This window comes from Kogia breviceps, chromosome 1 (assembly GCF_026419965.1).
Source record: "Kogia breviceps isolate mKogBre1 chromosome 1, mKogBre1 haplotype 1, whole genome shotgun sequence".
Classification (NCBI taxonomy): Eukaryota; Metazoa; Chordata; class Mammalia; order Artiodactyla; family Physeteridae; genus Kogia; species Kogia breviceps.
This window is the reverse complement of record NC_081310.1, coordinates 185,997,544-186,005,412: the sequence shown is the minus strand read 5'-3', so window position 1 is coordinate 186,005,412 and position 7,869 is coordinate 185,997,544. Positions and strand designations below refer to the sequence as shown.

Sequence of the window (7,869 nt, the reverse complement as noted above, 5' to 3'; positions counted from 1 at the left end):
AGGTAAACATTAAACCCATTGGTTTTCCTTCCTCTGAGTGCCCAGAGACCTCTGGAACCGCGTCGAAGGAGGCTGGAAAGAGGACAAGGCTGTTCGGGAGGTGCAGCACGTGGTGCTTCTGGGCACTTCCCGAATGACCAGCAGTGCATCCTCTCTGCCTCTTGAAGCCACCATGGTGAGGGGGCTGGGCTGGGAATTGCACCCTGGCTGCCTGCTCCTAACTTGATCTCCAAGCCTTGGATTTGTTATCTGTAAAATGGGGGTTATAATAACCCCTACCCAGAGAAGAAAAGAGGATAATGGGAAAATGTTCATATATTAAGTGAGAAAAGTGGGGGGCCTTTGTGCTTTTCTCAATAAGTGAGAGAAACCATGTCCTGATTACATCCCTGAGCCACTGGGAAAAGCCTCACCTAAATGTAGACTTTTTTGTTTCATATGTATCCTACGATCCCATTCTTCGAGTTTTTGTTTTGTTTTGCTTTTAAATTGTGAAAGATAAATACCAAGGTGTTAAATTGGATATCCCTGTGTGATGAGACTACAGGGTATTTTAATTTACTTTTTATTTCTTGGATTCAAACTTTCTGACATGAACATAGATGATTCATGTATTTAAAAATATATCTTACTTTACACATGTAAAATATTTTTATTATTATTTACTTCAAAGTGCTTTGGCAAGTACAGAGCCCATAAATGTAGAGTGTGAGTATTGCCCAAGTCCTAGAGTCACGTGGGGGGGACATTTGTGAGTTGCCTCTCCCACATCCACTTCCCTCTTCTCCTTTTGGAGCAGATTGGGTAGGTGGGGACCTTATCCTATCTCCACAGGTGGGCCTGGATCGGCTTAAATCAACCATTGTGGTGATTGGATTTGGGAGTCCGTGATGGAGGTTTGGTGCACGAGACTTAATTCCAAGACTTGTGTTTGTCTGGGGAAACAGATTTCCACGTTTTTGATATATTATAGGTGACATATATGCATATGTCACCTGGGAACCTCCACCTATGTGAAATTGGGGCCAAAAGAGAGGAAAAGGAGCTGAGAAATGGAAAGAGAGGGAAACCAGGTCCTGATTACATCACTGAACCACTGGGGAAAAAAGCCTCTCCTGAAGGTAGACTTTTCTGTTTCACGAGCCAGTAAATTTCCTTTATTTTCAAAACCAGTTTGAGAAGTTAGATGTTGTTATTTACAACTTCCTAACTGATAAGGAAACAGGGACCTGAAGTGGGATATGGCAAATAATAGACCCTGTGGTGCAGAACTTGTGGGGCTGAGGAGGGAGGTATGGTGTAGGTGGAGCCAGGGCTTCTGCCTGGGAGGTTGGCAATTCTCAAAGAGCTGGTGGTGAAGAAGTCAGTTAGGCTGTAGTCTGAATCTTGGAATTCAAACCAAGGTGTCTCCAAGGCTACTCTTTTGTGAGACTTGTGAGAAAATTTCAGGATTTTGGAGGTTGTTCATGTCTTGTAGTCTTTAGTAAATTCCTACAAGAAAGAGATGTGCATGGTTCCTTTGAAATTGGCCTGTTTGAAAGAAGAGAAAGAAGAACTAGACACTTTAGACCTGAGGCCCGTGATCCAAGTTAACAGTGAGTCCAGGATTACAGCCAAAAAGCTGAATTCTCCATGCCCAGCTATATTTAGTATAAGCAGAGGACAGGAGGTGGGGGACGTAGCAGGAGATAAAGCTGAAGATCCCTCAGGTCCCTCCCAAACTCATCCCATTAAGCATTCTTTGTCTGAGATGATATTTTTTTTTGGCTGTGCCATGCGACTTGCAGGATCTTTGTTCCCCAGCCAGGGATGGAACTCGGGGCGCAGCAGTGAAAGTGCTGAGTCCTAGCCGCTGGACCACCAGGGAATTCCCAAGCACTCTTTGTTTGACAAGGAGACCCAACTCCTCCTCTCACGCTTCTGCTGGGATGCAGACTGTGGACAAGAGGTCAATTAGCAATACCTCTGCACACCTGCTATGGCTTTGACATGTCAAGGAAGAAGCCATCCATTAAACCAAGGGCAGGGGCATGCACTGAGCCCAAGGTTATTTGTCAGGAGATGAATATCCCCAGGTCATGTCCTAGACACAGATAAGTGGCAAAGTCTCCATGTATTTGGCTGAAAGCAAATAGGTCAGACACCTCCTGAGCCTTTTAGAACATTGCTAAAGTAAACCTCTATCTGCCCAATATCAGCCTGCCATTGCCCAAGGCCTAAAGTATTCTTGGGTCCCCAAATCTGCATCTAACAGGAAGTGGGATGCTAAAGTGGTACAGCCCCCAGGGAGAGCATCTCCAAGGCCCATCTCAGGTGTGTCCATCGAAGACGGGGAGATGGATAGACAGACTGATGCACAGCCAGGAGGATGGATGAATCTTCAGGAAGATTTATCAGTGATGATAAAAGCCATTATATGCATGGAGGAGAGCGGGGCGAGGGTGGAGGAGATCTCTCCGCCATCCTGCGTACAGCCAAACTCTCTTCCTGCTTATTCCGGATGGCTTCCTTCCTGCCTTCATTCTGGAAATGCCATGGGACTGCTATGGCTGGGCCTGCCTGAATCTGCTCTGACCTCTGGAATCCAGCTCCCAGCAGACAGCCTTGACCCTTCCTTTTGGCCTGCAGCCTTCTCCAGGGCTGAGAAGAGGAAGCAACATATTCCCTCTAGGAGCTCGGAGCCTGCTCACAAGTCCCTTTAGAAATAAAGGGAAAAATGGGGACACTGTTCCTCGGACAATGGGGTTTTCTCACAGGGCGGGCTACCCAGGCCTTTGTGAGGAAGGCTTCCTTTAAGTGCAGCCGGGGCTGGAGGACACCCTCCGGCCTAGGCCTGAGCACAGGGCTGACTGTGGCGGGTGGAGGGTGGGGCCTGGGACTGCAGATGGGGTTGGAAGTGTGCTTGAGTTAATACTGCCTGAGAGATTGGCCTAAGAGAGAGAAGACTGGGGCTGAGAGAGGGCAAGCCTCAAGATGGGACAGCACAGGGGCAAGGGCAGGACTGGGGCGGGTGAGTAAGTCTAGGCCTGGGGCTGCAGCCAGGGCTGGGAAGCTGGGAAGAGGCTTGGGGGTTAGAGTTGATCCTGGGAGAGCATGCTGTACACTGCTCAAAGCCTAGGCTTTAGCCATGGGCGGCCTGGGCTCTTCCCTGACTGTCTCGGTGGTCTCAGGCAGGCTCTCTCGGCTTCCATCTTCGCTCCGATCCCATCTTCTCTCCCCTGAACATGCTATTTAATGCCACCATCTGACCCCGTTGGCACTCCTCCTCCCCCTATATCTGTGCTCGTTCTTTACTCATTCCCTTAACATCTTCTCATTTACTATATAATTTACTTAATTATAATGTTTATTGTTTATCTGTCTTCCTTAACTAGAATGTCAGTTCCATGAGGACAGAAATCTTTTTCTTGTTCACTTGTGTCCCCAGATCCTAGCACGGTGCCTGGCACTGAGCAGGCATCCAATAAATATTTGTTGAGTGAATAAAGTTGTTGAGCCTCTCTGAGCCGAGAGCTTTCTCATTTGAAAAGTGAGGATGAGGGCTTCCCCGGTGGCACAGTGGTTAAGAATCCGCCTGCCAATGCAGGGGACACGGGTTCAAGCCCTGGTCCAGGAAGATCACACATGTTGAGGAGCAACTAAGCCCGTGCACCACAACTACTGAGCGTGTGCTCTAGAGCCCGCGAGCCACAACTACTGAAGCCTGCGTGCCTAGAACCCGTGCTCCGCAAGAAGAGAAGCCACTGCAATGAGAAGCCCGTGTACCACAAGAAGAATAGCCCCTGCTCTCCACAACTAGAGAAAGCCTGCACACAGCAACAAAGATCCAACATAGCCAAAAATAAAATAAATAAAATTAATTAATTTAAAAAAAAAAAGAAAAGCGAGGATGACATTAATGATGCTGCCTTGGTGTTGCAGGGAGGAGCCAATGAGATCTCACCTGTGAAGAGCTTTGCACCAGGCTGGCGGGCACTTCTGCAAATGACAGCTCATATATGCCTCAGTTTCCTCATCTGTAAAGTGGGAATAAAAGTTGTTGTGAGGGTTAGCTGGGTTAATATATACAAAGCCTCATATTAGGTCAGAGCCTCACATGAGGTCAGCGTTCAGTAACGCTGGGCAGTACCACCCTTAGTTCCTTCCATCTCAGGCTTTTGGGTCCTTGTTTTATTGAGTTGAAGGAGAGGCTGGAGGTGACTCTGGGAGTCAAATGGTTGAACATTTGGTTATACTTAGGCTTAAGATAAAATGATCCCTCAAATCCAAGGCTTAAAACAGACAAAGCGTTTCCAGACTCCCTCCTCTTTAAATATCTGCCTAGATTTCAGGTGCTCCATCCTCCAGCGCTGGGTCAGAGCTGACTCCTTGATGCCACCCATAAATAGGCTTTGGAGTTTTGTTCTTCTCTCTCCATCCTTTCTCCTTCATCCTTCACCCTGAGAACCTGACATCCCTGTGATCTCCATCTCAGCCTTTATCCCTGTAGGAACCTCCCTAGGGTTAGTGGAAATGAGAAAACTCTGAGCTCCTGGGTCTTTTCACCTCTAACTCAGCTTCTGATGCCTGGTGAGCTTCAGACCTTGCTCAAGGCAGGGGGCTCATGGCATGCATTTAATAAACATGGAGTGAATGAATGAGTAGGAAAAGCCCCAGCTCTGACCCTGACCATTAGGTAACTAACATCTCTGGCCTTCAGTTTCCTCTTCTCTAATGAGGGTTATAAATGCCTTCCCTGTCCACCTTAAAAAACTGTTGTAAGAATCAAATGAGATCATCAGCTCTTAGAACAAAGGGAGCTTGGAGGTCATGCAGTCCAATTTGCTTATTTTTTCAAGAAGGAAACAAATCCCCAGAGACATGGTATGTGTAGATGCAGAGAAACCTAATATAATGAACTGTTTTCTCACAGCTAAGTGGTCCAGGAATCATGGAATTCCAGAGATTGTCCAGTCCAGCCAGCCAGAGGAAATCTAGGCCTGGACAGGGAAAGCGATTGCTCAACTCACCCAGAAAGCAGAGCTGGAAGATGGGGCTCCTGGTTTCCAGTCCAGGCCTCTTTCCTGCTGTGTTGACAGCACCAGGAGGGGTGGCATCCAGAGAACAGGGGAGGCAATGGCTGCTGGGTGACTCCATCTTAGTTGAATTCTTGGGGGACAGAGCCCAGGAGCAGGGTAGGAAGAGTGAGGGAGGAAGGTAGCAGGACTGGCAAGGCAGTGGTCCGTCTTGCTCATAACCAATCCCTGGACTCCCAAGGTGGTACCTGGGGAAAAATCATCGACACACAGGAGGCCCAATGCTGGCCATGTGGCGCAACCAGAAGTGTCCATCCTCCCCCAGCCATGGGGTGCTCAGAAGTCAGGGGCAGGCATGGGGGCCCATGATTGGTGACATGGGGTCCTTCCAACTCCCTGTTGCCTCAGACCCCCAACCTCTGTTCAGGCTGGGACAGGTAGACCTCCCATACCTGGGGATTTGCCCCTGGCTCACTGATGATGACACCATCTCAAGCCTCTTCGTATCCCTAAATCCTTCCTTGGAGTGTGTGAGCAATTACAGAACCCCTCCCAAGTTCTGGATGCTTTCACCCACAATTTCTTATGCAGAAGTGTTGTTTCCCAAACTTGATTCATTTACCACCTCCATGATTTTTGCCATAATAATCTAACCTACTGAATACATAAATAAATAATATTTAATCAATGTTTTGCTTCACTTTCTAAAAGCATAAACTTATGTCAAAAAAGAAACTTCATATCACTCCTGTAAATAAAGAAGCAGTATCAGTTGCTAAAAATACAAGAAAAAAGAAAAATAAATACATTCTTGGTTTCTGGTGCCAGGCCCCAGCTCTTGTTCCAATTATACTGACAAGCCACCTGCATGTTCTCTCTGAACCTCTGTTTTCTCCTCCCTAAAATGGGGTTGTTGGGAGATAATGTATGCAAGATGCCTGGCTCTGAGCTGGCATGGAGTAGGTAAGAGAGAGAATTCTGGGCTGGTATTGGTTCTGCTGGTGCGGACACCTTCTCTGCTCTGCTCTGGCCTCAATCCCCTCCAATCCCAGCTCCCAACACCCTTTATCTAGAACTTCAGAGTTTCCTGTGCACTTTTCAACCCTGTCTCATATTAATCTGCCTCTCAGCATGTGATAAGGGAAGCCAGAGGAGATCATGTCTGCCTATTAAGGGGCGGGCCATGCCACAGGGCTCAAATGATTTGCCCAAGGTCACCAGGGTGGAGTCTTGAACCTGGGCTGTCTGTTTCTCCTGCATGGGGCGTGTTGGCTTCCTCCTCTGGTCACCCAGGAGACAGGTCCTCAGGCTCTGGCTGGGATGCAGTCTGCAGGAACTCTAGCTGGCTCTAAGGAGAAAGAGGGAACAGTCCCTGTCTAGGAGAGTTGGCCCTGTCTAGGGGAGGCTCCCCTCCCCGAAGCCACCCCCTTCTAGGTCTCCCTCTGCTTCCTCAGTCCCTAGCAAAAGAGACAGCCCAAGGAAAGGGGAGAGAGAGACAGGCTAGTGGTCTGGTTGGAGTGGGAAGGTGAGAGGGGAGGAGAGTCAGAGACACAGGTGGACAGAAACGGAGAGACAGACTCGTGGACAGAGATGGGTAGAGACAGAGACCCGGATAGAGACAGGTTGTCAGATACAGAGGCAGGCACACAGAGAGGGGCAGACAAGACAGAGGGCGCGAGACAGACAGCCACAAAGAGACCCAGAAGGAAGTTGGAGCCAAAGATAAAGACAACCCCAAAGAGTCGCGCACAGAGACGGAATCAGAGCGAGCGAGCGAGAGAGAGAGAGAGAGAGAGAGAGAGAGAGAGAGAGAGAGAGAGAGAGAGAGACAGAGAGAGAGAGAGACAGAGAGAGAGAGAGAGAGAGAGGGAGGGAGAGAGGGGGGAAGAGGGGGAGAGGGGGAGAGGGGGAGAGGGGGAGAGGGGGAGAGGGGGAGAGGGGGAGAGGGGGAGAGGAGGAGAGGGGGAGAGGGGGAGAGAGGGAGAGAGGGAGAGGGAGAGAGAGGGAGAGAGAGGGAGAGAAGGAGAGAGAGGGAGAGAGAGAGGGAGAGAGGGAGAGAGGGAGAGAGAGAGAGAGAGAGATGGTCGCGCGGAGAAGCGCGGAGGCGGAAAGAGCAGGAGAACACGGAGACAGCGGAACCCCAGCCCGCCCCAACCCCGCGCGGGACCCGAGCCGAGCCGGGGCGCGGGAAGGTGGAGGGTGCCCCACTCCCCGGCAGGGGGCGCCCTGGCCACGCGGCGGACCGGCGGGCCTCGCTCCAGCCGGCGCCGGGGGCGGGGCGGGGGCGGAGAGTGCTGGGGCCCAGGCCGGGGGCGGGGTCGGGAGCAGGGGAGGGCTGCCCCGGCCGCGCTTGGGCCCCGCGGTCGCCTTTATAAGCCCGCGGGGGAGGTGGCCCCGGCAGCGTCGCGCTCCCGCCACTCCGAGCCCTCCGTCCCAGCGCACCGACCTCTCGTCACTTGTACCAGGGCAGACCTTCGCCCACGAACTCCGCACAGGTAAAGACTCGACGCTGGCTCCAGGCTCCCCGCGGGCCCAGGGATGTGGTCGATTCCCCGGCCCCTCCCACATCCTCCCCTCGCCTGGGGACGGTGGCGAGGTCGGATATCAGTGGCGGGTCAGGGACCTCCGCGCCCCGACACCTCCCAAGGCAGCCCATTCGGAATCCCCAGCCACCTGTCCCGCTCCCGTACTCGAGTGCATCCGAGGCTCCCGGCGGGCGCGCTGGGCCGGACTGGAAATCGGACTTGGCGCTCGCGGAGCCGGCGAGTCAAGGGGACTGCGCTCGCGACCGCTGCTGCAGCCCTGGGGTCTCCTACCTCCCAGGCCGCTGCCCGAGACCCCCACCTTCAGTCTA

The 7,869-nt window shown here is 51.5% G+C and overlaps 1 protein-coding gene and 1 long non-coding RNA gene across 4 annotated transcripts in view; one reads left to right on the top strand and one right to left on the bottom strand.

Moving 5' to 3' along the window:
- Nucleotides 1-635: 635 nt before the first annotated feature.
- Nucleotides 636-5,089, bottom strand: LOC136792734 (uncharacterized). Its single transcript, XR_010837006.1, has 3 exons — nucleotides 5,010-5,089; nucleotides 3,944-4,016; nucleotides 636-1,530 (listed from the first exon to the last, which is right to left on the bottom strand). It is a non-coding gene; the product is annotated as an uncharacterized lncRNA (long non-coding RNA).
- A 2,220-nt stretch (nucleotides 5,090-7,309) lies between these two features.
- Nucleotides 7,310-7,869, top strand: part of ALPL (alkaline phosphatase, biomineralization associated) — a 60,941-nt gene continuing 60,381 nt past the window's right edge. The window contains exon 1 of one of the 3 annotated variants that reach the window (XM_067015686.1): nucleotides 7,310-7,510. The gene's annotated coding sequence lies outside the window, so the exon portion shown is untranslated. The remainder of the gene's footprint in view (nucleotides 7,511-7,869) is intronic. The other 2 variants (XM_067015678.1, XM_059053430.2) reach the window with 2 other exon arrangements.